Source organism: Protopterus annectens, chromosome 13.part0 (assembly GCF_019279795.1).
Source record: "Protopterus annectens isolate FY-2018-M chromosome 13.part0, PAN1.0, whole genome shotgun sequence".
NCBI lineage: Eukaryota > Metazoa > Chordata > Ceratodontiformes > Protopteridae > Protopterus > Protopterus annectens.
In genome coordinates, this window is record NC_056747.1 from 796,452,610 (window position 1) to 796,467,232 (window position 14,623).

The 14,623-nt window shown below is 38.5% G+C and overlaps 1 protein-coding gene across 1 annotated transcript in view; it reads right to left on the reverse strand.

Moving 5' to 3' along the window:
* The window catches only part of LOC122787678, a 970,705-nt gene that overhangs the window by 725,357 nt on the left and 230,725 nt on the right, over positions 1-14,623 (reverse strand). The window lies entirely within an intron of this gene.

Sequence of the window (14,623 nt, forward strand, 5' to 3'; positions counted from 1 at the left end):
TGGCAAGGAAATTGGACACTGCTCCAGGAAAGGAGTTGATAGCATTTTGGTGTTTAATAGGTACTTCACCATTATTCATTTTTTATAATTTAGGTTGTAAGTCAGCTGTGCTTAGTTTATAGTATATAATGCTTTGCTTTCCTGTTTATAGCCAGGAGAGTGTTCCATCTTTTCTCCTATAACAGCTATTAACTAAGAATTTGCTGTAATAGCTTATGTTAATAAATTCTTGGCATCATTTCATCTAAAAGTATCAAAGACTCACTCATTTTTACTTCACAAACTAAATTATGTGATAATAAAGTGTTTCAAGAGATTTACTTACATGATAGTTTGTTTATCCTGCAAAAGCAAAACAACTTATCGAGATATGATGATCCTCATGAACAACCTCACAGCAACTCCATAAACTGTTTTCCTTCAGAAAGAGAGAACGCTTTGGGTTATGCCCACTCTACCACCTCAGAGGTAAGCAGACATTTGTAGCTCCACTTATTGACCTCATGTTGACACTACTCAAAATGTAGCAAGACTTCCTTTGTAGCACACTTCTAAGTCTACAGGGCACCTTCCTAACATGAGACCTGCTTTGAAAGTTCAGTGTTTTTCCAACTGTAGGGCAAATCTATTAAGAACAGAATTCTGAAACATATACTCTCCCTTTAAATAGGATGCTACTTTCTGGATTATACATTATAATTCACTTTGAAGATATTTCCTATAATAAAGTAAAACCAATCCTACCTGGATAGCCACATACATTCACTAGACCACCAAATCAATATGCTTGTTAAACATAGGAAACAATTAAGGAAATAATTTGTCTTTTAATGCACGGTGATATATATATATATATATATATATATATATATATATACTTTTGGTCAAGCTAGACAGATGGTCGACAGGTGTATGAGATTGCACAATCCTCGGGGTTTGGAAATATAACCTTTACCTGATTTTGTGCAATCTTGGAGTTAGGGGATGTGGGGAGGGGTGCACGGGATGATTTTTTTATTTATATTTTAAGTTTAATATACTAGAAGGTTGTTTTTTGGAGCATGTATATTATTGTGTCGACATACGCATTTTTGACATATTGTGTTTTATAAGTGGTAATTAGTAGGTGGTGTGAGGGTGTTGTGGGGGATGCATGGGGCTTATCCCTCCCCACAAAAATACTTTCTACTGGTTTAGTCCAGTCCAGGGTAATCCCAGTATTATGCACAGAATGTGTCAATTTTTGTTAATTTGACATTTTGATGTATCTCCTGAGTGTCAACATTGTATCCATTTGAAATCATATATATATATATATATATATATATATATATATATATATATATATATAGATGTCATACAAAAAAAATCATATTTTTGAATGAAAAAAGATTGAATACAAATGTTCAAACATCAGCTAATCAAAAATTAAAGAATACAAACAGAAACGTGTTTTTTCATGAGGGCAAGCCTCCCTGCACTCCCACCCCTGCTAATTTTATATAACATCTCGGAGATAAAAAGTAAAAGTAAAAGTTGCAGACTCCAAATCTGACCTCAAAGCAGTGACAAGTGGAGTACCACAGGGTTCCGTCCTGGGACCTTTCCTGTTTGGTATCTACTTCTCTGAAGTACAGGCTAACACAGAAGGCCTCTGGGTAATGAAGTTCGCAGATGACTGCAAACTAGGAGCCATAGTCAAGTCCCCAAATGATGTGGACATCCTACAGAAGGGCCTCACTGAGACAGATGCCTAGTGTCAGAGCCATGGCCTCAAGCTCAATGCCAAAATGTGCAGTGTAATCCCCTTTGATAAAAACTCTGTACCCATGAACTACCACATAGGCAGCAATCTACTTAACACCGAATGCGTGATAAGAGACCTTGGGACCCAGGTGGACAGTAGTCTTTCCTTTGATAGTCACATCGCCACAGTAGTCAGGAAGTCCTTCTACATGGCACACCTCATCATAAAAGGGTTCTCATCCAGGAAAAAAGAGGTCATTGTTCCCCTCTACTCATCACTCATTAGACCCATTATAGAGTACAACGCCCCTTTTGGAATGTACCTCACAAGACATCTGCAGCAGCTGGAAAGGCCACAGATATTAGCTATCTGAATAATGGTCTGGCCTTAAGCACAGGTCTAATAGGAACCTTATCATTGAGGCCATAGCCAAAAATCACCTCTCAGTCTGATGATCCATTTAGCTTCTGACTGTTCAGTCAAATTAATTACATCGCCACCCCGAATGTTGTCATACATTCTCCAAATAGCCATGAACTTAAAACTGTGCTCACTATTAGTCTGTTTAATATGCTTAGCTAAAGCATTGGACACATTGAAATTACTAATATGATATAAACGTTCCCTAACCCTATCCCTTAAAGTCCTACCTGTTTACCAACATAAAATTTTTGGCAGTACAAACAATGGGCTAAACAATGTGCATAGAATCACAAGTAGCTCCTACATTAAAAATATAATTTCTACATTGATCAGGATGTGAAAATGTTTCAGAACTGTCAATAAACTTACATACAAAACATTTACCACAGGGTTTTGTATAACTTAACTTACTAGATACCTTAATGGCTCTAGGATAACACAACTGTCTTCTTAGGGACTTCATATTCGTAAATAAAAACTTTGGTTGATCATCGATCAATTCTTTGATGTCATTACCAGTTGTTAAGAATAGGCCAAATTTTTTTATGAACATAAGTAAAATAACTAATATTATTAGAACAATACATAGGCACTTTTAATTTATTTTGACTCTGACACCTACAAAATATATACATAAAGAAAATAATTCTGAAATGGATTATTTCTCAGTTTAAAGGACTAATATTAAAGTGTGATCAATAATGGAACAACTATAAGAACCATGAAACTGAAAAACTACTCATAAAATATAAAGAGCTGTGTAATCAATGCGAAAATTATGCAAAGACACACTATAGACAGTTCTTCAAAATGCAAGACAGCACTTGCAACTCTGAAAAGCTTTTCAGGACAACCTGCTTCTGAAATATATTGGCCAAGCCAACTCTTCTCATAGACTAAGCTTGTGATGTTATAACAGCTAAAACATTTGGTACCAGGTTTTTGTAACTTCCTTGTCAAAACCAGATCTTCAATAGGCCACAAGTCTATAACATGGTCTGTAAATGATGACTGTCTGACCACATTCACCTTGCAGTTGCTTTTGAATTGAACAGGTCCTAACCTACAACACAGGATCAAGTCCTGGTCAAATTCTGGTTGGATGACCTTCCCTATAAATATCTCCATCCATGTGCAGAAAATATCTATAAACCAACTGTCTGGATCCTAAATCATATCCTGAAAGAAGCAAATTTCTCCAGGCTATGAATAATGGTTCCAAAGAAATATGTGGACTTAGAAATGGCCCAAGGATGCAGTATAAAAATGTTTATTGCAAAACAAACAGTACATAAGCACTTTCACAAATAAACTGCTTCATCAGATGTAATGAAAATCACTAAACTTAATTTTAAATACCAGTTCCAATTAATCTTTAACCATTCACAAAACACTTGCAAATTAAAAACAGCAAACAGTTCTTAATATACATTAAAATATATGTATACTATATAAAATGACATTAAAAACATAAATGTAATGTACAAAGTATATATACAAAAACTCACACTTAAAAACTAACATAACAAACATTAAAAAGCAGATATTAGCTATCTGAATTATGGTCTGGCCTTAAGCACAGGTCTAATAGGAACCTTATTATTGAGGCCATAGCCAAAATCACCTCTCAGTCTGATGATCCATTTAGCTTCTGACTGTTCAGTCAAATTAATTACATCACCACCCCGAATGTTGTCATAAATTCTCCCAATAGCCATGAACTTAAAACTGTGCACACTATTAGTCTGCTTAATATGCTTAGCTAAAGCATTGGACACATTGAAATTACTAATTTGATATAAATGTTCCCTAACCCTATCCCTTAAAGTCCTACTTGTTTACCAACATAAAATTTTTGGCAGTACAAACAATGGGCTAAATACACAATGTGCATAGAATCACAAGTAGCTCCTACATTAAAAATATAATTTCTACATTGATCAGGATGTGAAAATGTTCCAGTACTGTCAATAAACGTACATACAAAACACTTACCACAGGGTTTCGTATAACTTAATTTACTGGATACCTTAATGGCTCTAGGATAACACAACTGTCTTCTTAGGGACTTCATATTCGTAAATAAAAACTTTGGTTGATCATCGATCAATTCTTTGATGTCATTATCAGTTGTTAAGAATAGGCCAAATTTTTTTATAAACATAAGTAAAATAACTAATATTATTAGAACAATACATAGGCACTTTTAATTTATTTTCCTGTTTAATAATGGCATTATTAACATTCATAGTTTGATTTGAAAAACAGGGTCTTGCTGTACTGTCCCTTAATCATGTAACCTCATCAATATTATGATGTACTTCACATTCATTGTAGCCCTTATCAATGAAAGATCTAACTAACTCATTCATCTGGCCAATATAATCAACATCTTCAACATTAAGTTGTGAAGCTCTAAAAACTTGATTTCTGACTAATTTCTGAAAATGTTTTGGGGATCCATGCTGTCCTGAAATAATAGATGGTTACAATGGCATGGTTTTCTAAATAGCTTGATAGAAATGGTGCCATCATTACCTATCATAATTCTTACATCTAAAAAATCAATGCTGTGTTCAGAAAACACAGAAGAGAACTGAAGATAAGAAGTGTTTGAGTTAATACAATTCTCAAACTCATGTAATTCATCTAAATTACTTCCCCACAGGAAAAAAATATCATCCACAAATCTCTGATAAAAGATTATGGACTTACTAAATGGTCCAAATATAACATCCTCACATTCCCATGAGGCCATGACCACATTGGCGTAGCTATTGGCACAGGATATGCCCATAGCTATGCCATTCCTCTGCCAATAAAAGGTATCATTAAAAACCAAAAGATTATTTTCTAGAACACACCATAGTAAAGTGCATAACACATCAATCTTAGCAACAGAAAAATTGCTATGTTCATTCAAGTAATGCCTAAAATTGGTTATTCTGGCTTCATTAGGAATTACCGTAAACAAAGACTTCACATCAAAAGTGACTAAAAACCTGCCAATGTTAGGAACATATCCATTAGTACTAATAAACGGATCATTCAAAAACTGCACAGTATCCTTTAAAACAAAACAATTCAAATCTAGACATGGTCTCACAGCCTTCTTAACATAATAGAGAGAGGCTCAGTACACCAGTTATGCCCAGATACAATTGGGCGTAAAGGGGGGTGAACTGGATCCTTGTGTACCTTAGGGAGGCCCTGGATAATTGGTGCTAATGGTTTGTCAACCATCAAATAGCCAAAAATGGGTTTATCAGTGACCTGATAGGTTAACAAAATTTTCAAGGTTCGTTTAACAGAACATATCATGTAGTCAACATGACTTTTAATGAACTTAGCATAAAAGCTGGTGTCTGATAACATCTTATTCATTTCAATATTGTACCAATTACAGTCAAGTATCACAATATGGCCGTCCTTGTCAGCTGGTCTTATAACTATATGTATATTATCTTGTAATTTCCTTAAAGACATGAACTCATCCTTAGATAAATTATAAGTCTTACAATAACCTCTCTTGCCAGCATTCAGTTTGTATATTTCATCAGCACATAACGTCTCAAAAGCTGCTATCAAAGAGTTTGAAACAGAAACATATAAACTAGGTCATTTAAAACAATAAAAATCACTGTTCATATTAACACTATGTTTATACTTTAATTTCAACATTAAATTCCTAGTAAAGTTTTTCAGATATAAAATCTCTTCTACAAAATCAATATTATTTTTAGGTATAAATGACTGGCCTTTCATTAAAAGTTTGATGTCAAAAGAAAGAGAGTAGGATGACAAATTCCATACTAAAGAGCCTTGCTGATTTTCAAGACTTTCTTTATGTTCAGCGTTCCTGCCATATCGCCTTCCACTTTCCTTTTGATTCTGCAGTGACTCCTCAAGCATTGCCTCACTATAGATCTCCCTCTGTCTTTGATAGAAAGATGGAAATTGAGATACACCTGGTAAAAAGATGAAGAGGAGGAGGGAATCACATTATCATCTTGTCCAAATTATCTGTGTACTTGCGCTTCAATGGTAATGATCTTTCTCCTGGCACCTAACTCTTTAGGATAGGTCATCCCATCAGATGAATTAATTAGTTTATTAACCAGTGTGTCCATAGGAACTGTAGAGCCATTGGTGGAGTCAACAGCACCTCTAGTAACAGGTGGAGGCTCACCCATATCCACCACATAATTGGTGGGGGGAAAAGCAGTAGGCCATGTAAAAACATTACCATTGTCAAAATCAGAACGGTCACATATTAGTTTCTTGTGTTTGATTTTTATAAGTTTTCTTTCATACATAGCAACAGCATCAAATATGCCAGATAAATATTCTTCAAGTAAATCTGTTTGAAACAATTGAAAAACTTCCTGCTGCAGTTGCAACATAATGTCGGAGAGCTGTTCAGCTTCTCTATGTGAAAAATAAAGGCTTAAATGCTTAAAGCTACAGTCTAAATTAACCTTCTGCCATTCCACCAACAGTTCAGAATAGTTACTACCTTGTGTGGGCATTTTTAAAATGTGTAAGCCACTAGGAATGATTCCTTGCTGGATGCAAGTTTCTAAATGAAGGTGTTGAACTTGGCATCTTTTCAACTTGAATAAGTTATTCTCAAGTGCGTACAGTTTTGTCTTTAAAGAAACAATATCAAAGCTGACCTTATTAGTATCATGTGAGGGTAATGGATCAATAAAAGGATAAATGGCACACTTCAAAGCTGTTAATAATTTATCATAGCCATTCAGTTTATTGGTAGAGTTCATTTCAGGTATATAGTCTAACTCCACTGATTCAGTACAACCTTCGTCCATTATACTAATGGCGTCAGTGGAAACAAACAAGTGCAAAATGAAAAAGGAAAATACTACCAACCACATCCAGAAGCCAATTCCACATGAAAGAGCAAAGTAAATAAATCCAAAGAAATATGCGGACTTAGAAACGACCCAAGGATCCAGTATAAAAATGGTTATTGCAGAACGAACAGTACATACGTGCTTTCACAGATAAACTGCTTCATCAGATGTAATGAAAATCACTAAACTTAATTTTAAATACTAGTTCCAATTAATCTTTAACCAATCACAAAACAGTTGCAAATTAAAAACAGCAAACAGTTCTTAATAGACATTAAAATATATGTATACTATATAAAATGACATTAAAATATAAATGTAATGTACAAAGTATATATACAAAAAAAAATCACACTTACAAACTAACATAAAAAACATTACAAAGAAGATCTTAGCTATCTAAATGATGGTCTGGCCTTAAGCATAGGTCTAATAGGAACCTTATCGTTGAGGCCATGGCCAAAATCAACTCTCAGTCTTATGATCCATTTAGCTTCTAACTGTTCAGTCAAATTAAGTATTTTTTCTCTGTTTATTTGCTAAGTTTTTCTGCATAGCTGCCTAGTTTGAGCATTTTCTGGCTTGTTAAACTTGATTTCTGCTTTAGTAGCTGTATTTAGAGCACAACCAAAAGTTGTTTACTGAATTTCCTGTTTGCACTTAATTGTAAATCGTTTTTTTCTCAAAACTTGCATATTTTCTATCCTTGACGTAGCACTCTTGTGTGGGGTCATTTACTGCACTGTTATAACTTGATATTACCTGTGAACCTCTGCTATCTGTGAAAAAACAAAAACAAAAAAAAATCTTGCTTTTTTCCCACTTTTCTGAGATTTAAAAAAGTTCAGTTACAGGCTTGCTGTTTTCTAAACTGTTTGTAAGTTTCTGTGAGGCCATTTTTGCTTGGGCTAAAGGAAGGTCTCTCTGTTGATCAGTGGCAGTGAATAACATTGAGCAGCCTTCCCTGCCCCCCGTAGGAGTGGTTACTGACTTGAAACTGTAGTTTTATTGGCCAACAGGGATCATTTCCAAAACTCCTTCATCTTCTTCTCTTAAAACCTAGTTGCCTCGTGGTTTTGGCATCTTTTCAGGCTTGTTGGCTGTTGGTGAAGCACCCACCAAGAGGAGAAAATGCTGAGAGAAGAATGGAGCCACTTTTGAGATTTTAAGTATTTTTTCTCTGTTTATTTGCTAAGTTTTTCTGCATAGCTGCCTAGTTTGAGCATTTTCTGGCTTGTTAAACTTGATTTCTGCATTAGTAGCTGTATTTAGAGCACAACCAAAAGTTGTTTACTGAATTTCCTGTTTGCACTTAATTTTAAATCATTTTTTTTTCTCAAAACTTGCATATTTTCTCTCCTTGACCTAGTACTCTTGTGTGGGGTCATTTACTGCACTGTTATCACTTGATATTACCTGTGAACCTCTGCTATCTCTGAAAAAACAAAAACAAAAAAAATCTTGCTTTTTTCCCACTTTAATGAGATTTACAAAAGTTCAGTTACAGGCTTGCTGTTTCCTGAACTGTTTGTAAGTTTCTGTGAGGCCATTTTTGCTTGGGCTAAAGGAAGGTCTCTCTGTTGATCAGTGGCAGTGAATAACATTGAGCAGCCTTCCCTGCCCCCATAGGAGTGGTTACTGACTTGAAACTGTAGTTTTATTGTCTGTTTTGGGTCTATTCCTGCTTCTTTCCAGCCCCTGCTATCAAGCACGCCTTAACGTGCTTTAGCGCAATTTAGCACGGAGTTGCCACTAGAGCAGCATCGGGCAGCGCCGGTTTAACAAGGTTAAACTTTTTCTGGCTCCATAAAGTCTATTCTTCAATTTTTCCCTTAGAACTGCTCTGTTAGGAACCTAAACAGTTTACACCTTCACTAAAAAGCACAGCACTTGTTCGTAATTGCTTTTTCTTCTCAAAAAGCTCAGCACTTGTCTTAAAAGCATATCCCTTGTCTTATAAGCATTTTCTTTGCAGGTCAAGCACTCCTATATTATACAAATCCCTCACTTGCAAAACCCCCCAGGAGTGCCCACTTCTCTGCTAAGCCCTCTACTTTTCTGTCTCATACCAACTCATAATTCTTTCTAGCATGTCGAAGGGTCAGATGCTGGCATCCTCTCCTGCCCAGTTGGTGAATCTGGGAATTCTGAGGCAATGTTACAATTGCCTCATATACACGGACAACCCTCTCCTCCTCCCACATAACACTAACACTTGCAAGAGATGCAGCTATTTAGCCAAACTGGAGGCTGAGCTCTCTCAACTCAGGACTGGCAAGACCAGGCAGGAGGAGAAGGCAACTACACACACCACAATACAAGTCTCACATAACTCAACCACACCACTGAATCAAACACATAAACACACTAAGACATACTTGGAGGCTCTGAGTAAAAATTTACCTAAACAGCAAAGGCCTCCAAAGCAGACACCCAAGCAACTGCAAACTCAAGACACCACACAAACAACACATAAAAAACAAAATCAGTGTGCAAAGCAGTCACTGCCCTTAAGGCCAAATACAACACCAAACATACTTGTCATAGGTGACTCCATAGTCAGACACACTGACGTCCTACTCACCAGGCTGAACAAGGAGAAGGTCACAATAAGCTGCCTATCGGGCGCTAGAATCCGCCACATAACACAAGCACTCAGGTCACTCCACGGCAAGTACAAGTATGACACAGTCATTGTCCATGCTGGTGTGAACGACCGGAGACGTACCTCCCTGGACTACATGAAAAGAGACATACAGGAGCTCTCTGATTATGTAGCCCAGGCAGGTATGACCCTGACCCTGAGCAGTATCCTTCCTTCACCACGAATGATGCCACAATATAGTGACAAGATGATCAGCTTTAACAATTGGCTTAATTTCTGGTGTCATTCAAAGGGGATCCAGTGTCTGTCTGCTTGGGATGACATGCTTGACAAGCCACGCTGCTTCGCAAGGGACGGCTTGCACCTGTCACCCCTGGGATTCCGGATATTGGCTAAGGCTCTTGCCACCCCATAGTGCCTTTTTAGGCAAGGCTCAAATTCTAAACCTACCACCCTAGAAAACAAAAATGGGAAGAAACTAAGGGTAATGCTGCTCAATGCCAGAAGTCTAAATCTCAAAATGCACGCACTCGAGGCCCTTCTCAGTATGGAGAACATTGATGTCTGTGCTGTGACTGAAACCTGGTTCAAGGCTCCTGAGAGCACCCCAGCACTATCAGGTTTTACCTCATATCATGTGTTCCGGCCCCAAAACCCGGACCATACCACAAAAGGAGGGGGTGTATCCATATTCATCAAGGATACCCACACCTCCAGGTTGGTGGCTACGCACGAAGCATCGGAAACCATCCAGGTGCAATTAACCATAGGCAAAACTGCTCTACAATTTGTAGCATGCTACAGGCCACCCTCTCAAACTCAGGAAACCCACATAGCCTTCCTGAAGACACTGGAGGGTATAAATGTATCACCAAACACCATCATATTGGGTGACTTCAACTACCCAAATATAGACTGGGAACATTACTCAAGCCCCAACTTTCTAGCCCAAAGGTTCCTGGAGTTCATAAATTCAAATGCCATGGAACAACTATTCACCGTCCCCACAAAAGGAGAAAATATACTAGATCTCATCATCACAAACATGGGGACAAAATGCTCCACACCGGAAGTATATCCCTCTTTGGTGAGATCAGATCATAAACTAATCTCACTAGAAATCCACATCCCGCCCCCACCCCAAATAAAAAAGACCACAGTGAAGAACTTCTCTAAAGCAAACTTCACACTACTCAAGACAGGTGTGGTATCCTTCAAGGCCCCCGAGCCAATGGAAACCACAACCCAATCTATGGAAGCCCTTACAAATGCCTTCTATGAACACCTTCAGGACTGCATGGATCAGGCAATCCCAAATAAAACCAAGACTCTTTCCACCAAGGGCAAACGTCCAGTCTGGTGGACCCCAGCCATAAACAAACTTTACAATAAGAGGAGAAAGCTATTACATGATAGAGCAAAATCCCAAAAAGGGAAGGCATCTTTGATCAGTACTAGCAAGAAACTGCAATCCCTCATAAAATCATCCAAGGCAAACTTTGAGAAAAAAATTGCCATAGATTCAAAAGACAATCATAAGGCCTTCTTCAGCTATATCAGAAACCTGGGTGGAAACTCACAGATATGCTCAGAATTAGTCCAAAATTATACAAAAATCACTGAACCCACAGACATTGCCAACATACTGGCAGACAGGTTCAGCGCAAACTTCACCCCCCCCAAAAGGAGAGATAACTATCCCAACAGAGTGTAGCCTCCCAGACATCTCAAATGCGCAGGTGAAAGCTGCTCTCTCTAAAGCTAAAAACACAGCATCAATGGGACCGGATGGTGTCCCCGGCTGTGTGCTACATGAACTCAATGAAGAACTAAACCCGCACATAAGGCAGCTGTTTAATCTTAGCCTTACCACATAACTTGTGCCCAAGGAGTGGCGTACGGCAACTGTGGTCCCACTCCACAAAGGCGGTGCCTCTATGGACCCTGGTAATTACCGCCCCATAAGCTTAACAAGCCTGGTCTGCAAAGCTATGGAGAGGATCATAATGGAACTCATAAACAAGGATATAGGGGACTTGCAGACCTTGGACCCAACCCAGTTTGGCTTTGTCAAGGGCAGATCTTGCCTTTTGAACTTGGTCGACTTCTTCGAAACAGTTACCAAGGCCATTGATGAGGGAAAGGCAGTCCATACAGCCTACCTTGACCTTGCAAAAGCTTTCGACACAATACCCCACTCGGGTATCATAGAGAAACTTACCAGCTTAAATGTAAACCCATATGTCACAAGATGGGTTGAAAACTGGCTAAAGGACAGAACCCACAGGGTTAGAGTTGCTGGTGCCATGTCAGACTCCAAGCCGGTTACAAGTGGTGTCCCACAGGGCTCAGTCCTTGGCCCCCTATTGTTCGGCATCTACTTCTCAGAAGTACAGGCAAACACAAAGTTTGCGGATGACTGCAAACTGGGTGCCATAGTGGATAGTACATCGGACACAGACATCCTTCAGAGGGGTCTCACGGAAACTGATAGCTGGTGCCAGAGCCATGGCCTGAAGTTAAACACAAAAAAGTGTATAGTCATACCCTTCAGGAAAAACAAGGTAACCCCAAGCTACCATATAGATGGCAACCCACTAAGCACAGAAGAGGTTATCAGGGACCTGGGTACCCAGGTTGACAGTGGCCTCTCGTTTGACACTCACGTTGCTAAAGTGGTTCGAAAGACCTTCTACATTGCCCATCTGATCATGAAGGGATTCACATCCAGATCAAGTGAGGTCATTGTTCCCCTGTACTCTTCACTTATCAGACCAATGATCGAGTACAATGCCCCATTTGGGATGTATCTCACCCGACACCTGCAGCAATTGGAGAGACCCCAAAAGTTCCTCACCAAAAGGATAAAGGGACTCCAAAACCTGTCATACACTGCCAGACTGAAGAAACTCCAACTCTATTCAGTTGCATACTGTCTGCTCAGAGGTGACCTGTGCCTGACATACAAGGCCATGACCAACCCGGAATTAATGGACATGCTCCACCTCAAAAAATCCAAATCCACCAGAACCACTAGAGCAAGTGACTTAAACCTTAGCACGGATATAAATAGGATGTGCTGGAGGGATAGATTTATCACCCAGAGACTCCCCATGCTGTGGAATAAAATCCCGGTCCATGTGAGGCAGAGCACCTCGCTGGCTCTGTTCAAGAGAAATCTTGACCGGTGGATGGGAGATCGTAGGTTTACCCCGGGAATCATCTCTGTGTCACTGCTGGACAGAGGCACAGCAAACTAATGGGCACATTATTTCTAACATAAGGGGTGGCGTAAGCCACATAACTTTGGGCTAGGCTTATAAATGCCTTAGGGCAGATAGCCTAGTATAAACCTATGAACCTATTAATTACATTGCCACTCTGAATGTTGTCATAAATTTTCCCATAGTCATGAACTTAAAACTGTGCTATTAGCCTGTTTAACACGCTTAGCTAAAGCATTAGACACATTGAGATTACTAATATGATATAAATGTTCCCTAACCCTATCCTTTAAAGTCCTATCAGTTTTGCCAACATAAAATTTTTGACAGTACAAACAATGAGCTAAGTACGCAATGTGCAAATTATCAGTTCCATCCCATTTTAGCCCAAACAACGGCTTTTCAGCACAATGATAATGTCATGCCTCCCAATATATTCTGTCTCACAATTGTCATAACACTCCACCTGTGGCTCATGTGATTAACACACAATGGTCTACATTGTGAACTTAAATGTACAGCTGTTCAAATCCATTACAGGCCAACATACTCTGAGTGTGTTGACATGAAACACTGTCTTGTTCAACATTCACTCAAAATCTTTCCATCAATTCTAGGTGACACACAGACATTTCAGTAGATCGATGAAGTCATCATATTCAAATATGTGTTCTATGACCCCTGAGATAAAAGTTCTCCTCTGGTACATGCAGTTAAGATTGACTTCTATAGCATGTGCAGTTATATAGGCAGCTGTGCAAATCTCATAAGGTATATGTGCATATAAATATTGACAGACAAGAATGGATAACACAGTTGCATGAATAGTGATATTCCTAAAGCCTTTAGATCCCTCAAAATAATTTTTTTCCTCAAAAAAATTTTTAGTAAAGACAAGACCATTTAACACATGGCTAAGTTCCGGCCTTGTAGTACGCCCTTTCTAACACCTCTGCATTAAACTCTCCTGTAGCAGAAGCAGTTAATACACAGCTCGGTTGAGTGTGGTGGCTGGTAGGCAGGAGTTCCAGTCTGGCATGGTGTAACTACTGAGTATGCCACACAGTTCAATATAAATAATGCTCTTTATTCTATGACTTGATGGAAACATTTATGAATGGATTTTATTATTTTGTTCACAGTATAGGGGACTGAAGACAAAAATGGTGTATTCATCAGTTCTTGATGATGTGTGCCATGCTGCAAAGTGCTAACAAAGAATGAGTGAAACTGTGTTATGGTACCTTCTTATGGTTTTGTGGTGGGCAATTGATGTTACTGCATTTATTGCTATACTTCCTTAAAAGCATGCCCAGTATAATGATATAATAGTTGGGGCCATTTAACACAATTCCCATTAAAGAATCAATGTTATGAGATAGTTGTTATCATTAGTTTCATATGTCAAAGCTTAACAGTCTTGGCCTCTGCTGGCTTGGCTCTGCCATCATTCAGACAACAGAGGTAGTGACAATATGCAGAGAATGTCAGCATTTGTTACAGGCCAGTATATAGCTCTTGCATGTGAAATGTAAATCTTCCAAAGTTCAGTTAATAAGAGTCTATATTACGTTGTCGAACTGCAACAAGTTTGAACGATGTAATATGAAACCTGAAAGTCCGAAACCTGAAAATAGCGAAGCCACGTCACATCGATTTTTTTCCAGGGAAAAAAATGGTGGGCTGTTTTCAGGCTGTTGCTATTTCTTCCACTGTGGCACGATCTTAGAGTAGATATATTTAAGTGGGG